The sequence below is a fragment of the Ranitomeya imitator genome, chromosome 1, assembly GCF_032444005.1.
Source record: "Ranitomeya imitator isolate aRanImi1 chromosome 1, aRanImi1.pri, whole genome shotgun sequence".
Taxonomy (NCBI): Eukaryota; Metazoa; Chordata; class Amphibia; order Anura; family Dendrobatidae; genus Ranitomeya; species Ranitomeya imitator.
In genome coordinates this window covers 12,725,513-12,742,137 of record NC_091282.1, presented here as the reverse complement: position 1 = coordinate 12,742,137, position 16,625 = coordinate 12,725,513, and positions in this window count along the sequence as shown.

The following is a 16,625-nucleotide window of genomic DNA, read 5'->3' as shown; positions in this document are numbered from 1 at the left end:
AGTTTATCATTAACTAGGATCCCCAAGTCCTTCTCCCTGTCAGATTTACCCAGTGGTTTCCCGTTCAGTGTGTAATGGTGATATTGATTCCCTCTTCCCATGTGTATAACCTTACATTTATCATTGTTAAACCTCATCTGCCACCTTTCAGCCCAAGTTTCCAACTTATCCAGATCCATCTGTAGCAGAATACTATCTTCTCTTGTATTAACTGCTTTACATAGTTTTGTATCATCTGCAAATATCGATATTTTACTGTGTAAACCTTCTACCAGATCATTAATGAATATGTTGAAGAGAACAGGTCCCAATACTGACCCCTGCGGTACCCCACTGGTCACAGCGACCCAGTTAGAGACTATACCATTTATAACCACCCTCTGCTTTCTATCACTAAGCCAGTTACTAACCCATTTACACACATTTTCCCCCAGACCAAGCATTCTCATTTTGTGTACCAACCTCTTGTGCGGCACGGTATCAAACGCTTTGGAAAAATCGAGATATACCACGTCCAATGACTCACCATGGTCCAGCCTATAGCTTACCTCTTCATAAAAACTGATTAGATTGGTTTGACAGGAGCGATTTCTCATAAACCCATGCTGATATGGAGTTAAACAGTTATTCTCATTGAGATAATCCAGAATAACATCCCTCAGAAACCCTTCAAATATTTTACCAACAATAGAGGTTAGACTTACTGGCCTATAATTTCCAGGTTCACTTTTAGAGCCCTTTTTGAATATTGGCACCACATTTGCTATGCGCCAGTCCTGCGGAACAGACCCTGTCGCTATAGAGTCACTAAAAATAAGAAATAATGGTTTATCTATTACATTACTTAGTTCTCTTAGTACTCGTGGGTGTATGCCATCCGGACCCGGAGATTTATCTATTTTAATCTTATTTAGCCGGTTTCGCACCTCTTCTTGGGTTAGATTGGTGACCCTTAATATAGGGTTTTCATTGTTTCTTGGGATTTCACCTAGCATTTCATTTTCCACCGTGAATACCGTGGAGAAGAAGGTGTTTAATATGTTAGCTTTTTCCTCGTCATCTACAACCATTCTTTCCTCACTATTTTTTAAGGGGCCTACATTTTCAGTTTTTATTCTTTTACTATTGATATAGTTGAAGAACAGTTTGGGATTAGTTTTACTCTCCTTAGCAATGTGCTTCTCTGTTTCCTTTTTGGCAGCTTTAATTAGTTTTTTAGATAAAGTATTTTTCTCCCTATAGTTTTTTAGAGCTTCAATGGTGCCATCCTGCTTTAGTAGTGCAAATGCTTTCTTTTTACTGTTAATTGCCTGTCTTACTTCTTTGTTTAGCCACATTGGGTTTTTCCTATTTCTAGTCCTTTTATTCCCACAAGGTATAAACCGCTTACACTGCCTATTTAGGATGTTCTTAAACATTTCCCATTTATTATCTGTATTCTCATTTCTGAGGATATTGTCCCAGTCTACCAGATTAAGGGCATCTCTAAGCTGTTCAAACTTTGCCTTCCTAAAGTTCAATGTTTTTGTGACTCCCTGACAAGTCCCCCTAGTGAAAGACAGGTGAAACTGTACAATATTGTGGTCGCTATTTCCTAGATGCCCAACCACCTGCAGATTTGTTATTCTGTCAGGTCTATTAGATAGTATTAGGTCTAAAAGTGCTGCTCCTCTGGTTGGATTCTGCACCAATTGTGAAAGATAATTTTTCTTGGTTATTAGCAGAAACCTGTTGCCTTTATGGGTTTCACAGGTTTCTGTTTCCCAGTTAATATCCGGGTAGTTAAAGTCCCCCATAACCAGGACCTCATTATGGGTTGCAGCTTCATCTATCTGCTTTAGAAGTAGACTTTCCATGGTTTCTGTTATATTTGGGGGTTTGTAACAGACCCCAATGAGAATTTTGTTACCATTTTTCCCTCCATGAATTTCGACCCATATGGACTCGACATCCTCATTCCCTTCGCTAATATCCTCCCTTAAAGTGGACTTTAGACAAGACTTTACATAGAGACAAACCCCTCCTCCTCTCCGATTTTTACGATCCTTTCTAAACAGACTGTAACCCTGTAAGTTAACTGCCCAGTCATAGCTTTCATCTAACCATGTCTCGGTTATTCCCACTATGTCAAAGTTACCTGTAGATATTTCTGCTTCTAGTTCTTCCATCTTGTTTGTCAGGCTTCTGGCGTTTGCGAGCATGCAGTTTAGAGGATTTTGTTTTGTTCCAATCTCCTCACTGTGGATTGTTTTAGAAATGTTCTTACCTCCCTTCTGAGTATGTTTTCCTGGGTCGTCAGTGCAACAGTCCATCTAAAATGTGCAAGGCAAGGGACGTGGAAGTGGATGTGATGCTGATGGTGCATCCAGAGGACGAGGCCGTGGCCAGGCTGAAAGTGGGCCACAACAAAGACTCACATCTTCAAGCTCAACCTTCCTGTCCCAGTTTCTAGGGAACCAAAGCACACCACTATTGAAGCCAGAGCAGTGTGAAACTCTTGTTGAATGGATAGCCGATAATGCTTCTAGTCACTTAGCCACCACCACCATGTATTACACACGGTCAAGTAGCCGTGAGTGTGGACCGGATATTCCTCATCCTGATCCTCCTTCCTCCCACCATGTCGAGGGCCCTGAGACAACTGATCCCACACTTGGACACTCTGAAGAGCTGTTCAGTTTTCCCTTTCAAGATTCCGGACTCTTGGCAGGTCATCTTGAAGTTGGGCCAGATGTGATCGCATGTAGCGATACCCAAAGCTTTGAACAGCCACGGTCACAGGAAGGTGATGGTGGGAAAGTGTCACAAGAGGTGGACGATGATGAGACACAATTTCCAGAAAGTCAGGAGGAGGAGCAGGATGCGGATGTGGAAGACGAGCTGGTGGATGACATAGTGACTGACCCAACCTGGCAGGAGGACATGCAGAGCGAGGACAGCAGCCCACATGGTGACAGAGGCATATCACCCCAACAAGCAGGAAGGAGCAGTGTGGTGGCCATGGACAGAAGGCGTGCATCCGTTCCCCGTAACACCAACATGAAGGAAGTTGCCATTCCAACTGTTAGATCTTCCTGAGTCTGGTTATTTTTTTAAAGACTCTGCCGATAACCCCAAACAGGCCATTTACACACCTGCCATGCCTGCATCAGCAGGGGTAGCAAAACGACCAGCCTGACCACCACCAGCATGATCAGGCACATGGCAGCAAAGCACCCGACTTTGTGGGCCGAACCCCAGGCTCCAGGAACACTGTCTGCAGGTGACACCACTGCTTTTCCACTGTTTTGCGTACAAGCCAATACCCAGTCCACGGTGCATGCGAAGATGCCTCGTGCCCTGCACCTGTTGTTGCCCACAGTCAACTAGCACCATCATCAAGCCCATCCATGTCCTTGTCCCAGCACAGCCTTCAGTTGTCTATACCCCAGTCATTGGAATGCAAGCAGAAATACCCAGCCAACACCCCACAGGCCACAGTACTAAATTCTAACATTTCTTTTCTGCTTGCGCTCGAAATGTTGCCTTTTAGGCCCATTGACGCGGAAGCTTTCCGCAACCTGATGGCGGCGGCCGTCCCAAGGTACTCGGTCCCAAGTCGCCACTATTTCTTCTGGTGTGCCATTCCGTCATTACAACAGCATGTGTCCCACAACATTACCCGTGCCCTCAACAATGCTGTTACTGGGAAAGTCCACGGACAAGTGGACAAGTGCTTGTGGCCAAGGACATTACATCTCACTGACGGCACACTGGGTTAACATAGTGGAAGCCAGGACCCAGTCGGACCTTAGGATGGAACACATCCTCCTCTGTTATGATCTGGTGGCCTAGGAGTAGCATGAGACGGACTCTGGAGAAGGTGGTCCCTGTACTGACCGCAAACCCTGAACCTAGCAGCGCAACTAGAAGTAGCCGTGGGGGGTACCTAACACTCCCTAGACCCCTCGGCACAGCCTAAGATCTAACTACCCCTAAAGACAGAAACAGGAAACCTATCTTGCCTCAGAGAAAATCCCCAAAGGATAGATAGCCCCCCACAAATATTGACTGTGAGAGGAGAGGGAAATAACATACGCAGATATGAAATCAGATTTTAGCATAGGAGGCCATACTAGCTAAAAGAATAGAACAGAGTACTATATGAAAATACAGATAAGCAATTAAACAGTCTCAAGAATATGCAGATATTAGAAGTACAGACCGAGGGTGCAAGTACAAGTCCAGCAATGCAGTATCCAGAGGTCAGAGTCCAGGCTGGCTCCCAGCTGAGGGGCAGACCGTAGCAGAGGTGGGTGCAGAGCAGGTGAAGAGTAACAGAGTCTTTCCGGTGGTACGTAGATCCAGAAGCAAGCAAGGTATCCCGAGGAGTAGAAGAACAAGCAGGTTGCAAGTCCTTGAGCTTGGCAGCAAGTGAGATACAAGATACACAAGCAAGGTATAGTGTGCAGAGTTCCTTTATATATGCAGCAGACAGGAAACAAGGAGTATCAGACAGGAAACAAGATGGCCCCCATGAAGCCAGCCACTCCATCTTGGGTAAGGGCAGAATCCAACAGAACTAAGGGCAAGAACAGACAAAAACAGGTATGCAGTCTCAGTCCTTACAACCGTATTGTGGTCCTGACCGATCTGAGGATGAAAGGTGCTCACCACACAGTTAGATACATTCCCTGAGTGGTCTGGTTTCTAAAAATATTGTCACTTTTGAGGGGTTCCACTGTTTAGGCAAATCAGGGTCTCTCCAAATGCAATATAGCATCTGCTAAGTATCATTGCTCCATGCCACCTGTCAATGTTCCAGTATTGGTCTGTTCACTCCTGGATCGTTCTTGTGACCTGTCTTCTCCAGCAGAAGCTAAGTTCCTGCTTGTTTTTCTCTTGTTTGCTATTTTTCTGTCCAGCCTGCTATTTTGATTTTTGTCTTGCTTGCTGGAAGCTCTGGGACGCAGAGGGAGCGCCTCCGCACCGTGAGTCAGTGCGGAGGGTCTTTTGCGCCCTCTGCGTGGTTTTTTTGTAGTTTTTGTGCTGACCGCAAAGTCACCTTTCCTATCCTCTGTCTGTTCAGTAAGTCGGGCCTCTCTTTGCCAAATCTATTTCATCTCTGTGTTTGTGATTTTCATCTTAACTCACAGTCATTATATGTGGGGGGCTGCCTTTTCCTTTGGGGAATTTCTCTGAGGCAAGGTAGGCTTATTTTTCTATCTTTAGGGCTAGCTAGTTCCTTAGGCTGTGACGAGTTGCATAGGGAGCGTTAGGAGCAATCCACGGCTATTTCTAGTGTGTGTAATAGGATTAGGGATTGCGGTCAGCAGAGTTCCCACGTCCCAGAGCTTGTCCTGTATTATTATTAACTATCAGGTCTTTCCGTGTGCTCTTTACCACCTGGTTCATTATTGTCCTAACCACCAGGTCATAACAGTCTCCTACCATACAGTCCCTTTTCATTCAGACGCTGATGGATAATACGGGTTGACACTGTTGTACCCTCGGACTGCAGGGCAGCTTGAACTTGTTTGGATGTTAGTCGAGGTTCTTTATCCAACATCCGCACAATCTTGCGTTGAAATCTCTTGTCAAGTTTTCTTTTCCGTCCACATCTAGGGAGGTTAGCCACAGTGCCATGGGCTTTACACTTCTTGATGACACTGCGCACGGTAGACACAGTAACATTCAGGTATTTGCAGATGGACTTGTAGCCTTGAGATTGCTCATGCTTCCTCACAATTTGGTTTCTCAAGTCCTCAGACAGTTCTTTGGTCTTCTTTCTTTTCTCCATGCTCAATGTGGTCACACAAGGACACAGGACAGAGGTTGAGTCAACTTTAATCCATGTCAACTGGCTGCAAGTGTGATTTAGTTATTGCCAACACCTGTTAGGTGCCACAGGTAAGTTACAGGTGCTGTTAATTACACAAATTAGAGAAGCATCACATGATTTTTTGAACAGTGCCAATACTTTTGTCCACCCCCTTTTTTATGTTTGGTGTGGAATTATACCCAATTTGGCACTCAAAATATGGTGATGCAAAAACCTATTTTTTGCAAAAAAAAGTGTCTTTTAGTGTGTGACAGCAGCCAAACATAAAAACTCAATATAAATCTGGTATCGCTGTAATCGCACCGACCCGAAGAATAAAGTCACCTAATCACTTATACCGCATGAGGAACAGTGTAAGAAATAAATAAAATCAATTCTTCACCTGCTGTTTTGTTCATTCTGCCACCCAAAGATTGCAGTAAGACTCTGCTCACATTTATCCTGTGCTCTATGATGAGCGTTTACACCAGGGTTTCCATGTAAATCTCTGAAATATGTGATTCAGACTGAACCCCAAGTGGAAGATTCACTATAATGAGGCAGATGGATGCATTGTGGACGCTGTCTGACCTGTGATCCTCCGGTGTCCATATTTTTATTAGGAGTGCAGAAAAGCGAGGTCCATCACAGTTTTGTACACCTCTGGGATAAAAAGGACACCGCTGAATAGAGGCCAGACGGAGTCCAGAGTAACTCTGCTGCCTTTTTATAGTGAATGGATCCCTCGGGTGTTTCATCTGAATCACGTCACTTGAGGTTCGATATACGTGCTCAGCGTAGAGTTCCAGATAAATGTGATTCAAATTGTTATGTAAAATGTTCCCAATAAAAGCTTCAACTCAATACACAAAAAAGCAAGTCCCCACTCAGGTCTGTCATCTGTTATTAGAAATATAGGGGTCTTAGTTTCCACGTTTCCAGTTTAGTTTAGTTTCCACGTTAATGGCAGCAGACAGGCTCTGGAAAAGCGAAATGCTCCTCACCCCCCCCCCCCCAACAGAAATTCAGCAAATTCCGTGTTCGCAAATCCAAATACGCTGCTCCCTTCTGAGCCCCAAAGTGCCTAGTCCACATTTAGCATCCACATGTTTGGCATTTCCGTAATGAGGAGAGCCTGACTAACTAACAGGTGCATGAGCTGGGCGCAACATACTGGTCACTATAAGGTACTGGTTACTACAACATACTGGTCACTACGTCAGTTTGCAATTTTCACTCCACAACATTCACTGCTGCTTGTTTATGGAAAACTCCCATGGAGCCAAAATTGTCACTACACCTGTAGGCAAATTTCCAAAATAGGGTCACTTGAGGGGGGAGTTCTACGCTTCTATCACTTAGAGGCTCTGTATATGAAGACCGCAAACGATTATAGAAAATTTTGCCCTTCAGGATGCCTATTGTTTAACAGTAGTGCTTAGCCATATGGCAAGTCTTGGGAAGGGCAGAGCGCTTTTTACTAATAGTGCTCTGTCCCTCCGGAGTCTCGGAGTATGGCTAAGCAGTAATGTACAGCCATATTTGGGATTTTTCTACATTCAGCAGAAATTGTGGGACAAATATTGTTTCCATTTTTACCCATTTTCCCATGTGAAAATGTAAAATCTGGGGCTAAAACAAAATTTTGGAGGTAAAAATATAATTATTTTTTTCTTCATTGCCCAATGGTATAAAACCCTGACACCCCCATGGTGTCAATATGATCACTGCACCCCTAGATGAACTCATTGAGAGGTGTAGTTTCTAAAATGGGGTCTCTTATAGGGGGTCTGCCAATGTGACATGGCACGTTCAAACCAGTCCAGCAGAAAGTGAACTCCAATATGGAGCTTCTTCCCTTCACTGTGCCTCAAAAGTAGTTTTCGATGCCATATGGAGTATTGACATACTCAGGAGAAATTGCACAACAAATTTCGGGGTCCATTTTCTCCTGCTCTCCTTGTGAAAATAAAAAGATTAAGGCTAAAATAACATTCTTCTGGGAAAAATGTGATTTATTTTTTAAAATTTTCACTGCTCTATGTTATAAACTTCTGTGAAGCAGCTGGAGGTTCAAGGTGCTCACCACACAGCTAGATACATTCCTTTAGGGGTCTAGATTCTAAAATGATATCACTTGGGGGTTTCCACTGTTTAGGCACATCAAGGGCTCTCGAAACGAGACATGATACCGGTAGATCAATCCATCAAAGTCTGCGTACCAAAACGTCACTCGTTTTCTGAACCCTGCCATGAACCTAAACAGTATTTTACCCTCACATATGGGGTATCTGCATACTCATGAGACATTGAACAGCAAATTGTACGGTGCAGTTTTTCTTGTTACCCTTGTGAATATGCAAAATTAAGGCTAAAATAACATTTTTGTGGGAAAAATGTGATTTTTTTATTTTTATTTTCGCGGCTTAATGTTATAAACTTCTGATCACCACATCTGACTAAAGACATGGGGGGTATATCTGCATCTCCAGAGAAATATCTAGGCTGCAAAAAATCCTTCACAGACTAAGCTGGACAAGACAAAAACATGAAAATGCACAGAACTATAAGGTCCACAGCAGGTGGACAGCAAAAACGAAGCCAGGACTTATCTTTGTAGAAAAACACAGCAAACTGGAGAGACCAGCAGGGAAGTGAATCCTTCAAGAACAATGGACAACTGGCACTGACTAAAGGATCCTGCAAAGCTATATACCCCAGTCAGTTTTGCAATTAGTAGATACACCTGTCCACTCCTGCAGTCCAGGCACAACTGCATTACCCTCTACAACCACCGGAGGGAGCCCAAAAGCTGAATTCACAACAGTACCCCCCCCCTTGAGGAGGGGTCACCGAACCCTCACCAGAGCCCCCAGGCCGATCAGGATGAGCCCGATGAATGGCACGAACCAAATCAACGGCATGGACATCAGAGGCAGAAACCCAAGAATTATCCTCCTGGCCATAACCCTTCCACTTGACAAGGTACTGAAGCTTCCGCCTCGAAAAACGGGAACCCAAAATCTTCTCAACAACATATTCCAACTCCCCATCGACCAATACAGGGGCCGGAGGATCAACAGAGGGAACAACGGGCTCCACATATTTCCGCAACAAAGATCTATGGAAGACATTATGAATAGCAAAAGAGGCCGGAAGCGCCAGGCGAAAGGACACCGGATTAATAATCTCAGAAATTCTATAAGGACCAATAAATCGAGGCTTAAACTTAGGGGAAGAAACCTTCATAGGAACATGACGGGAAAATAACCAAACCAGATCACCAACCCGAAGCCGGGAACCAACACACCGACGACGGTTAGCAAAACGCTGAACCTCCTCCTGAAACAGCACCAAATTGTCCACCACATAAGCCCAAATCTGCTGCAACCTGTCGACCACAGAATCCACACCAGGAAGGTCAGAAGGCTCAACCTGCCCAGAAGAAAAACGAGGAAGAAAACCAAAATTACAAAAAAAAAGGCGAAACCAAAGTAGCCGAACTAGCCTGATTATTAAGGGCAAACTCGGCCAATGGCAAAAAAGCCACCCAATCATCCTGATCAGCATACACAAAGCATCTCAAATAGGTCTCCAAGGTCTGATTAGTTTGCTCAGTCTGGCCATTTGTCTGAGGATGAAATGCAGAGGAAAAAGACAAATCAATGCCCAGCTTGGCACAAAAGGCTCGCCAAAACCTAGAAACAAACTGGGAACCTCTGTCGGACACAATATTTTCCGGAATACCATGCAAACGTACCACATGCTGAAAAAACAACGGAACCAAATCAGAAGAAGAAGGCAATTTAGGCAAAGGCACCAAATGAACCATCTTAGAAAATCAGTCACAGACAACCCAGATAACCGACATTCTTTGGGAAACAGGAAGATCGGAAATAAAATCCATAGAAATATGCGTCCAAGGTCTCTCAGGGACCGGCAATGGCAAAAGCAACCCACTAGCGCGGGAACAGCAAGGCTTAGCCCGCGCACAAATCCCACAGGACTGCACCCAGCCCCAGATCCTGAAAATGAAGACGCTAAGGGTCTTGGAAAATTAGACAATTGTTTCTCGGATTTTTTTTTTCACCACTCAAAAAAAGAACCTGTACCTGTTTGATATCTACGAACTCGTAATTATCTAGAAAATCATAATGGCAGGTCAGTTTTAGCATTTTGTAAACATGGTTTTAAAAAAAAAAAAAAACAACAACAAAAACAATTGTGGAATTGAACTTTTTTTTAAAATTTCACCGCAGTTGGAATTTTTTTCCCCGATTTCCAGTCCACTATATGATATAAACAATAGTGTCATTCAAAAGCACAACTCGTTCACAAAAAACAAGACCTCACATGGCCTTATTGATAGAAAAGAAAAGAAAGTTATGGCTCTGGGAAGAAGAGGAGCAAAAACGGAAAATGGTCCGAAGTGAAAGGGTGAAATCAGAGGTTTATATCACATAAAATAAAAATAGTTAATAAAAAACGTTTCCCACATGTCTACTTTACATCATCACAATTTTTTAAACAATTTTTTTTTGTTAGGAAGTTATAAGGATTAAAAGTTGACCAGCGATTTCTCATTTTTCCAACAAAATTAACGAAGCCATTTTTTTAATGGACCACATCACATTTTAAGTGAATTTAAGGGGCCTACGTATATGGAAGAAAATACTCAAAAGTGACACCATTCTAAAAACTGCACTCTTCAAGGTGCTCAAAACCACATTCAAGAAGTTTATTAATGTAAAATTTCCAGGATTGATTAGTGGACGCCATGTTGCATTTAGAGAGCCCTTGATGTGCCTAAACTGTGGAAAACCCCAAAAAGTTACATTAAATTGGAAACTAGACCCCTTTGGGAACCAATCTAAATGTTTTCTGAAACCTTGAACCCCCAGGTGCTTCACAGAAATTTATAACATTGATCCGTGAAAATAAAAAAACTAAAATTTTCCCCACAAAAATTTTGCTTTTCCACAAGGGTAACAGGAGAAATGGCTCCATAAAATTTGTTGGGCAACTTTTCCTGAGTATGCAGATACCCAATATGTGGGGGGAAACTTTTGTCTGGGCGCACAGCAAGGCTTGGAATGGTAGAGCAGCCAGCTAACGAATTAACCTCGTCACCTGTGGAAGGAAACTCAGAAGCCGCAGCCCCACTCACAACCACCAGAGGAAGCCCATGGACAGAACCAGCCGAAGTACCATTCATGACCACAGGAGGGAGCTTGACAACAGAATTCACAACAGTACCGCCCCTTGAGGAAAGGTCACCGAACCCTCCCCAGAGCCCCCAGGCCGACCAGGATGAGCCAAATGAAAGGCACGAACCAGATCGGCAGCATGAACATCAGAGGCAAAGACCCAGGAATTATCTTCCTGACCATAACCCTTCCACTTGACCAGGTACTGGAGTTTCCGTCTCGAAATACGAGAATCCAAAATTTTCTCCACCACATACTCCAACTCCCCCTCAACCAACACCGAGGCAGGAGGATCAACGGATGGAACCACAGGCGCCACGTATCTCCGCAACAACGACCTATGGAATACATTATGGATGGCAAAAGAAGCTGGAAGGGTCAAACGAAATGACACAGGATTGAGAACCTCAGAAATCTTATACGGACCAATGAAACGAGGCTTAAACTTAGGAGAGGAAACCTTCATAGGAACATAACGAGACGACAACCAAACCAAATCCCCAACATGAAGTCGGGGACCCACACAGCGCCGGCGGTTAGCGAAACGTTTAGCCTTCTCCCGGGACAATGTCAAATTGTCCACCACATGAGTCCAAATCTGCTGCAACCTATCCACCACATTATCTACACCAGGACAGTCCGAAGACTCAACCTGCCCTGAAGAGAAACGAGGATGGAAACCAGAATTGCAGAAAAACGGCGAAACCAAAGTAGACGAGCTGGCCCGATTATTAAGGGCGAACTCAGCCAAAGGCAAAAAGGACACCCAATCATCCTGATCAGCAGAAACAAAGCATCTCAGATATGTTTCCAAAGTCTGATTAGTTCGTTCGGTTTGGCCATTTGTCTGAGGATGGAAAGCCGAGGAAAAAGACAAATCAATGCCCATCCTAGCACAAAAGGATCGCCAAAACCTCGAAACAAACTGGGAACCTCTGTCCGAAACGATGTTCTCCGGAATGCCATGTAAACGAACCACATGCTGGAAAAACAATGGCACCAAATCAGAGGAGGAAGGCAATTTAGACAAGGGTACCAAATGGACCATCTTAGAGAAGCGATCACAAACCACCCAAATGACCGACATCTTTTGAGAGACAGGGAGATCCGAAATAAAATCCATAGAAATATGCGTCCAGGGCCTCTTCGGGACCGGCAAGGGCAAAAGCAACCCACTGGCACGAGAACAGCAGGGCTTAGCCCGAGCACAAGTCCCACAGGACTGCACAAAAGAACGCACATCCCGTGACAAAGACAGCCACCAAAAGGATCTAGCCACCAAATCTCTGGTACCAAAGATTCCAGGATGACCAGCCAACACCGAACAATGAACCTCAGAGATAACTCTACTAGTCCATTTATCAGGGACAAACAGTTTCTCCGCTGGGCAACAGTCAGGTCTATCAGCCTGAAATTTTTGCAGCACCCGCCGCAAATCAGGGGAGATGGCAGACAAAATTACCCCTTCTCTGAGAATACCCGCCGGCTCAGGAACACCCGGAGAGTCGGGCACAAAACTCCTTGACAGGGCATCAGCCTTCACATTCTTAGAGCCCGGAAGGTACGAAACCACAAAATCAAAACGGGAGAAAAATAGCGACCAACGAGCCTGTCTAGGATTCAACCGTTTGGCAGACTCGAGATAAGTCAAATTCTTGTGATCCGTCAAGACCACCACGCGATGCTTGGCTCCTTCAAGCCAATTACGCCACTCCTCGAATGCCCACTTCATGGCCAACAACTCTCGATTGCCAACATCATAATTGCGCTCAGCAGGCGAAAACTTTCTAGAAAAGAAGGCACATGGTTTCATCACCGAGCCATCAGAACTTCTTTGCGACAAAACAGCCCCTGCTCCAATCTCAGAAGCATCAACCTCGACCTGAAACGGGAGCGAAACATCTGGCTGGCACAACACAGGGGCAGAAGAAAAACGATGCTTCAACTCCTGAAAAGCTTCCACAGCCGCAGAAGACCAATTGACCACATCAGCACCCTTCTTGGTCAAATCAGTCAACGGTTTAGCAACACTAGAAAAATTACTGATGAAGCGACGATAAAAATTAGCAAAGCCCAGGAACTTTTACAGACTCTTCACAGATGTCGGCTGAGTCCAATCATAAATGGCCTGGACTTTAACAAGGTCCATCTCGATAGAAGGGGAAAAAATGAAACCCAAAAATGAAACCTTCTGAACTCCAAAGAGACACTTTGACCCCTTCACAAACAAAGAATTAGCACGAAGGACCTGGAACACCATTCTGACCTGCTTCACGTGAGACTCCCAATCATCCGAGAAGACCAAAATATCATCCAAATACACAATCAGGAATTTATCCAGGTACTCTCGGAAGATGTCATGCATAAAGGACTGAAATACTGATGGAGCATTGGAAAGCCCGAATGGCATAACCAGGTACTCAAAATGGCCCTCGGGCGTATTAAATGCTGTTTTCCATTCATCGCCCTGTTTAATACGCACAAGATTATACGCCCCTCGAAGATCTATCTTAGTGAACCAACTAGCCCCTTTAATACGAGGAAACAAATCAGACAGCAGCGGCAAAGGATACTGAAACCTGACTGTAATTTTATTAAGAAGGCGGTAATCAATACAAGGTCTCAAAGAACCATCCTTCTTGGCCACAAAAAAGAACCCTGCTCCTAACGGTGATGACGACGGGCGAATATGACCTTTCTCCAAGGATTCCTTTATATAACTCCGCATAGCGGCGTGTTCTGGCACAGATAAATTGAACAGTCGGCCCTTAGGAAACTTACTACCAGGAATCAAATTAATAGCACAATCGCAATCCCTATGAGGAGGTAGGGCACTGGATTTGGGCTCATCAAATACATCCCGGTAATCCGACAAAAACTCCGGGACTTCAGAAGGGGTGGATGACGAAATAGACAAAAATGGAACATCACCATGTACCCCCTGACAACCCCAGCTGGACACAGACATAAATTTCCAATCCAATACTGGATTATGGACCTGTAGCCATGGCAACCCCAAAACGACCACATCATGCAGATTATGCAACACCAAAAAGCGAATATCCTCCTGATGTGCAGGAGCCATGCACATGGTCAATTGGGTCCAGTACTGAGGCTTATTCTTGGCCAAAGGCGTAGCATCAATTCCTCTCAATGGAATAGGATACTGCAAGGGCTCCAAGAAAAAACCACAGCGCCTAGCAAACTCCAAGTCCATCAAATTCAGGGCAGCGCCTGAATCCACAAATGCCATAACAGAATAGGATGACAAAGAGCAAATCAGAGTAACGGACAAAAGAAATTTCGACTGTACCGTACCAATGGTGGCAGACCTAGCGAACCGCTTAGTGCGCTTAGGACAATCGGAGATAGCATGAGTGGAATCACCACAGTAAAAACACAGCCCATTCCGACGTCTGTGTTTTTGCCGTTCAGCTCTGGTCAAAGTCCTATCACATTGCATAGGCTCAGGTTTATGCTCAGATAATACCGCCAAATGGTGCACAGCTTTACGCTCACGCAAGCGTCGATCGATCTGAATGGCCAAAGACATAGACTCATTCAGACCAGCAGGCATGGGAAATCCCACCATGACATCCTTAAGGGCTTCAGAGAGACCCTTTCTGAAAATTGCTGCCAGGGCACATTCATTCCACTGAGTGAGTACAGACCACTTCCTAAACTTCTGACAATATATCTCTACCTTATCCTGACCCTGACACAGAGCCAGCAAGATTTTCTCTGCCTGATCCACTGAATTTGGTTCATCATAAAGCAATCCAAGCGCCAGAAAAAACGCATCAACATCACGCAATGCCGGATCTCCTGGCGCAAGGGAAAATGCCCAGTGTTGAGGGTCGCCACGTAACAAAGAAATAATGATTTTCACTTGTTGAACAGGGTCACCTGAGGAGCGAGGTTTCAAAGCAAGAAATAATTTACAATAATTTTTGAAATTCAGAAACTTAGATCTATCACCCCCCAAAAAATCAGGAATTGGAATCCTAGGCTCTAACATCGGATTCTGAACCACAAAATCCTGAATGTTTTGTACCCTTGCAGTGAGATTATCCATCCAAGAGGACAGACCTTGAATGTCCATATCTACACCTGTATCCTGAACCACCCAGAGGTCTAGGGGAAAAGAAAGGCAAAACACAGTGCAAAGAAAAAAAAATGGTCTCAGAACTTCTCTTATCCCTCTATTGAGATGCATTAATACTTTGGGCCACCTGTACTGTTATGACCTGGTGGTTAGGACAATAATGGACCAGGTGGTAAAGAGCACACGGAAAGACCTGATAGTTAATAATAATACAGGACAAGCTCTGGGACGTGGGAACTCTGCTGACCGCAATCCCTAATCCTATCACACACACTAGAAATAGCCGTGGATTGCGCCTAACGCTCCCTATGCAACTCGTCACAGCCTAAGGAACTAGCTAGCCCTAAAGATAGAAAAATAAGCCTACCTTGCCTCAGAGAAATTCCCTAAAGGAAAAGGCAGCCCCCCACATATAATGACTGTGAGTTAAGATGAAAATCACAAACACAGAGATGAAATAGATTGAGCAAAGAGAGGCCCGACTTACTGGACAGAGAATAGGAAAGGTGACTTTGCGGTCAGCACAAAAACTACAAAAAAACCACGCAGAGGGCGCAAAAGACCCTCCGCACCGACTCACGGTGCGGAGGCGCTCCCTCTGCGTCCCAGAGCTTCCAGCAAGCAAGACAAAAATCAAAATAGCAGGCTGGACAGAAAAATAGCAAACAAGAGAAAAACAAGCAGGAACTTAGCTTCTGCTGGAGAAGACAGGTCACAAGAACGATCCAGGAGCGAACAGACCAATACTGGAACATTGACAGGTGGCATGGAGCAATGATCTAAGTGGAGTTAAATAGAGCAGCCAGCTAACGAATTAACCTCGTCACCTGTGGAAGGAAACTCAGAAGCCGCATCCCCACTCACAACCACCAGAGGAAGCCCATGGACAGAACCAGCCGAAGTACCATTCATGACCACAGGAGGGAGCTTGACAACAGAATTCACAACAGGAGACCCAGGAAGACCCCACTTCTTACCCCGAGACATAAAAAAGCCAGGCTGGAGTTTGCCAAAACTTACCTGAAAAAGCCTAAAACGTTTTGGAAGAATGTTCTCTGGTCAGATGAGACAAAAGTAGAGCTTTTTGGGCTAAGGTATCAGCATAGAGTTTACAGGAGAAAAAAGAGGCATTCAAAGAAAAGAACACGGTCCCTACAGTGAAACATGGCGGAGGTTCCCTGATGTTTTGGGGCTGCTTTGCTGCCTCTGGCACTGGACTGCTTGACCGTGTGGATGGCATTATGAAGTCTGAAGACTACCAAAACATTTTGCAGCATAATGTAGGGCCCAATGTGAGAAAGCTGGGTCTCCCTCAGAGGTCATGGGTCTTCCAGCAGAACAATGACCCAAAACACACTTCAAAAAGCACTAGAAAATGGTTTGAGAGAAAGCACTGGAGACTTCTAAGGTGGCCAGCAATGAGTCCAGACCTGAATCCCATAGAACACCTGTGGAGAGATCTAAAAATGGCAGTTTGGAGAAGGCACCTTTCAAATATCAGGGACCTGGAGCA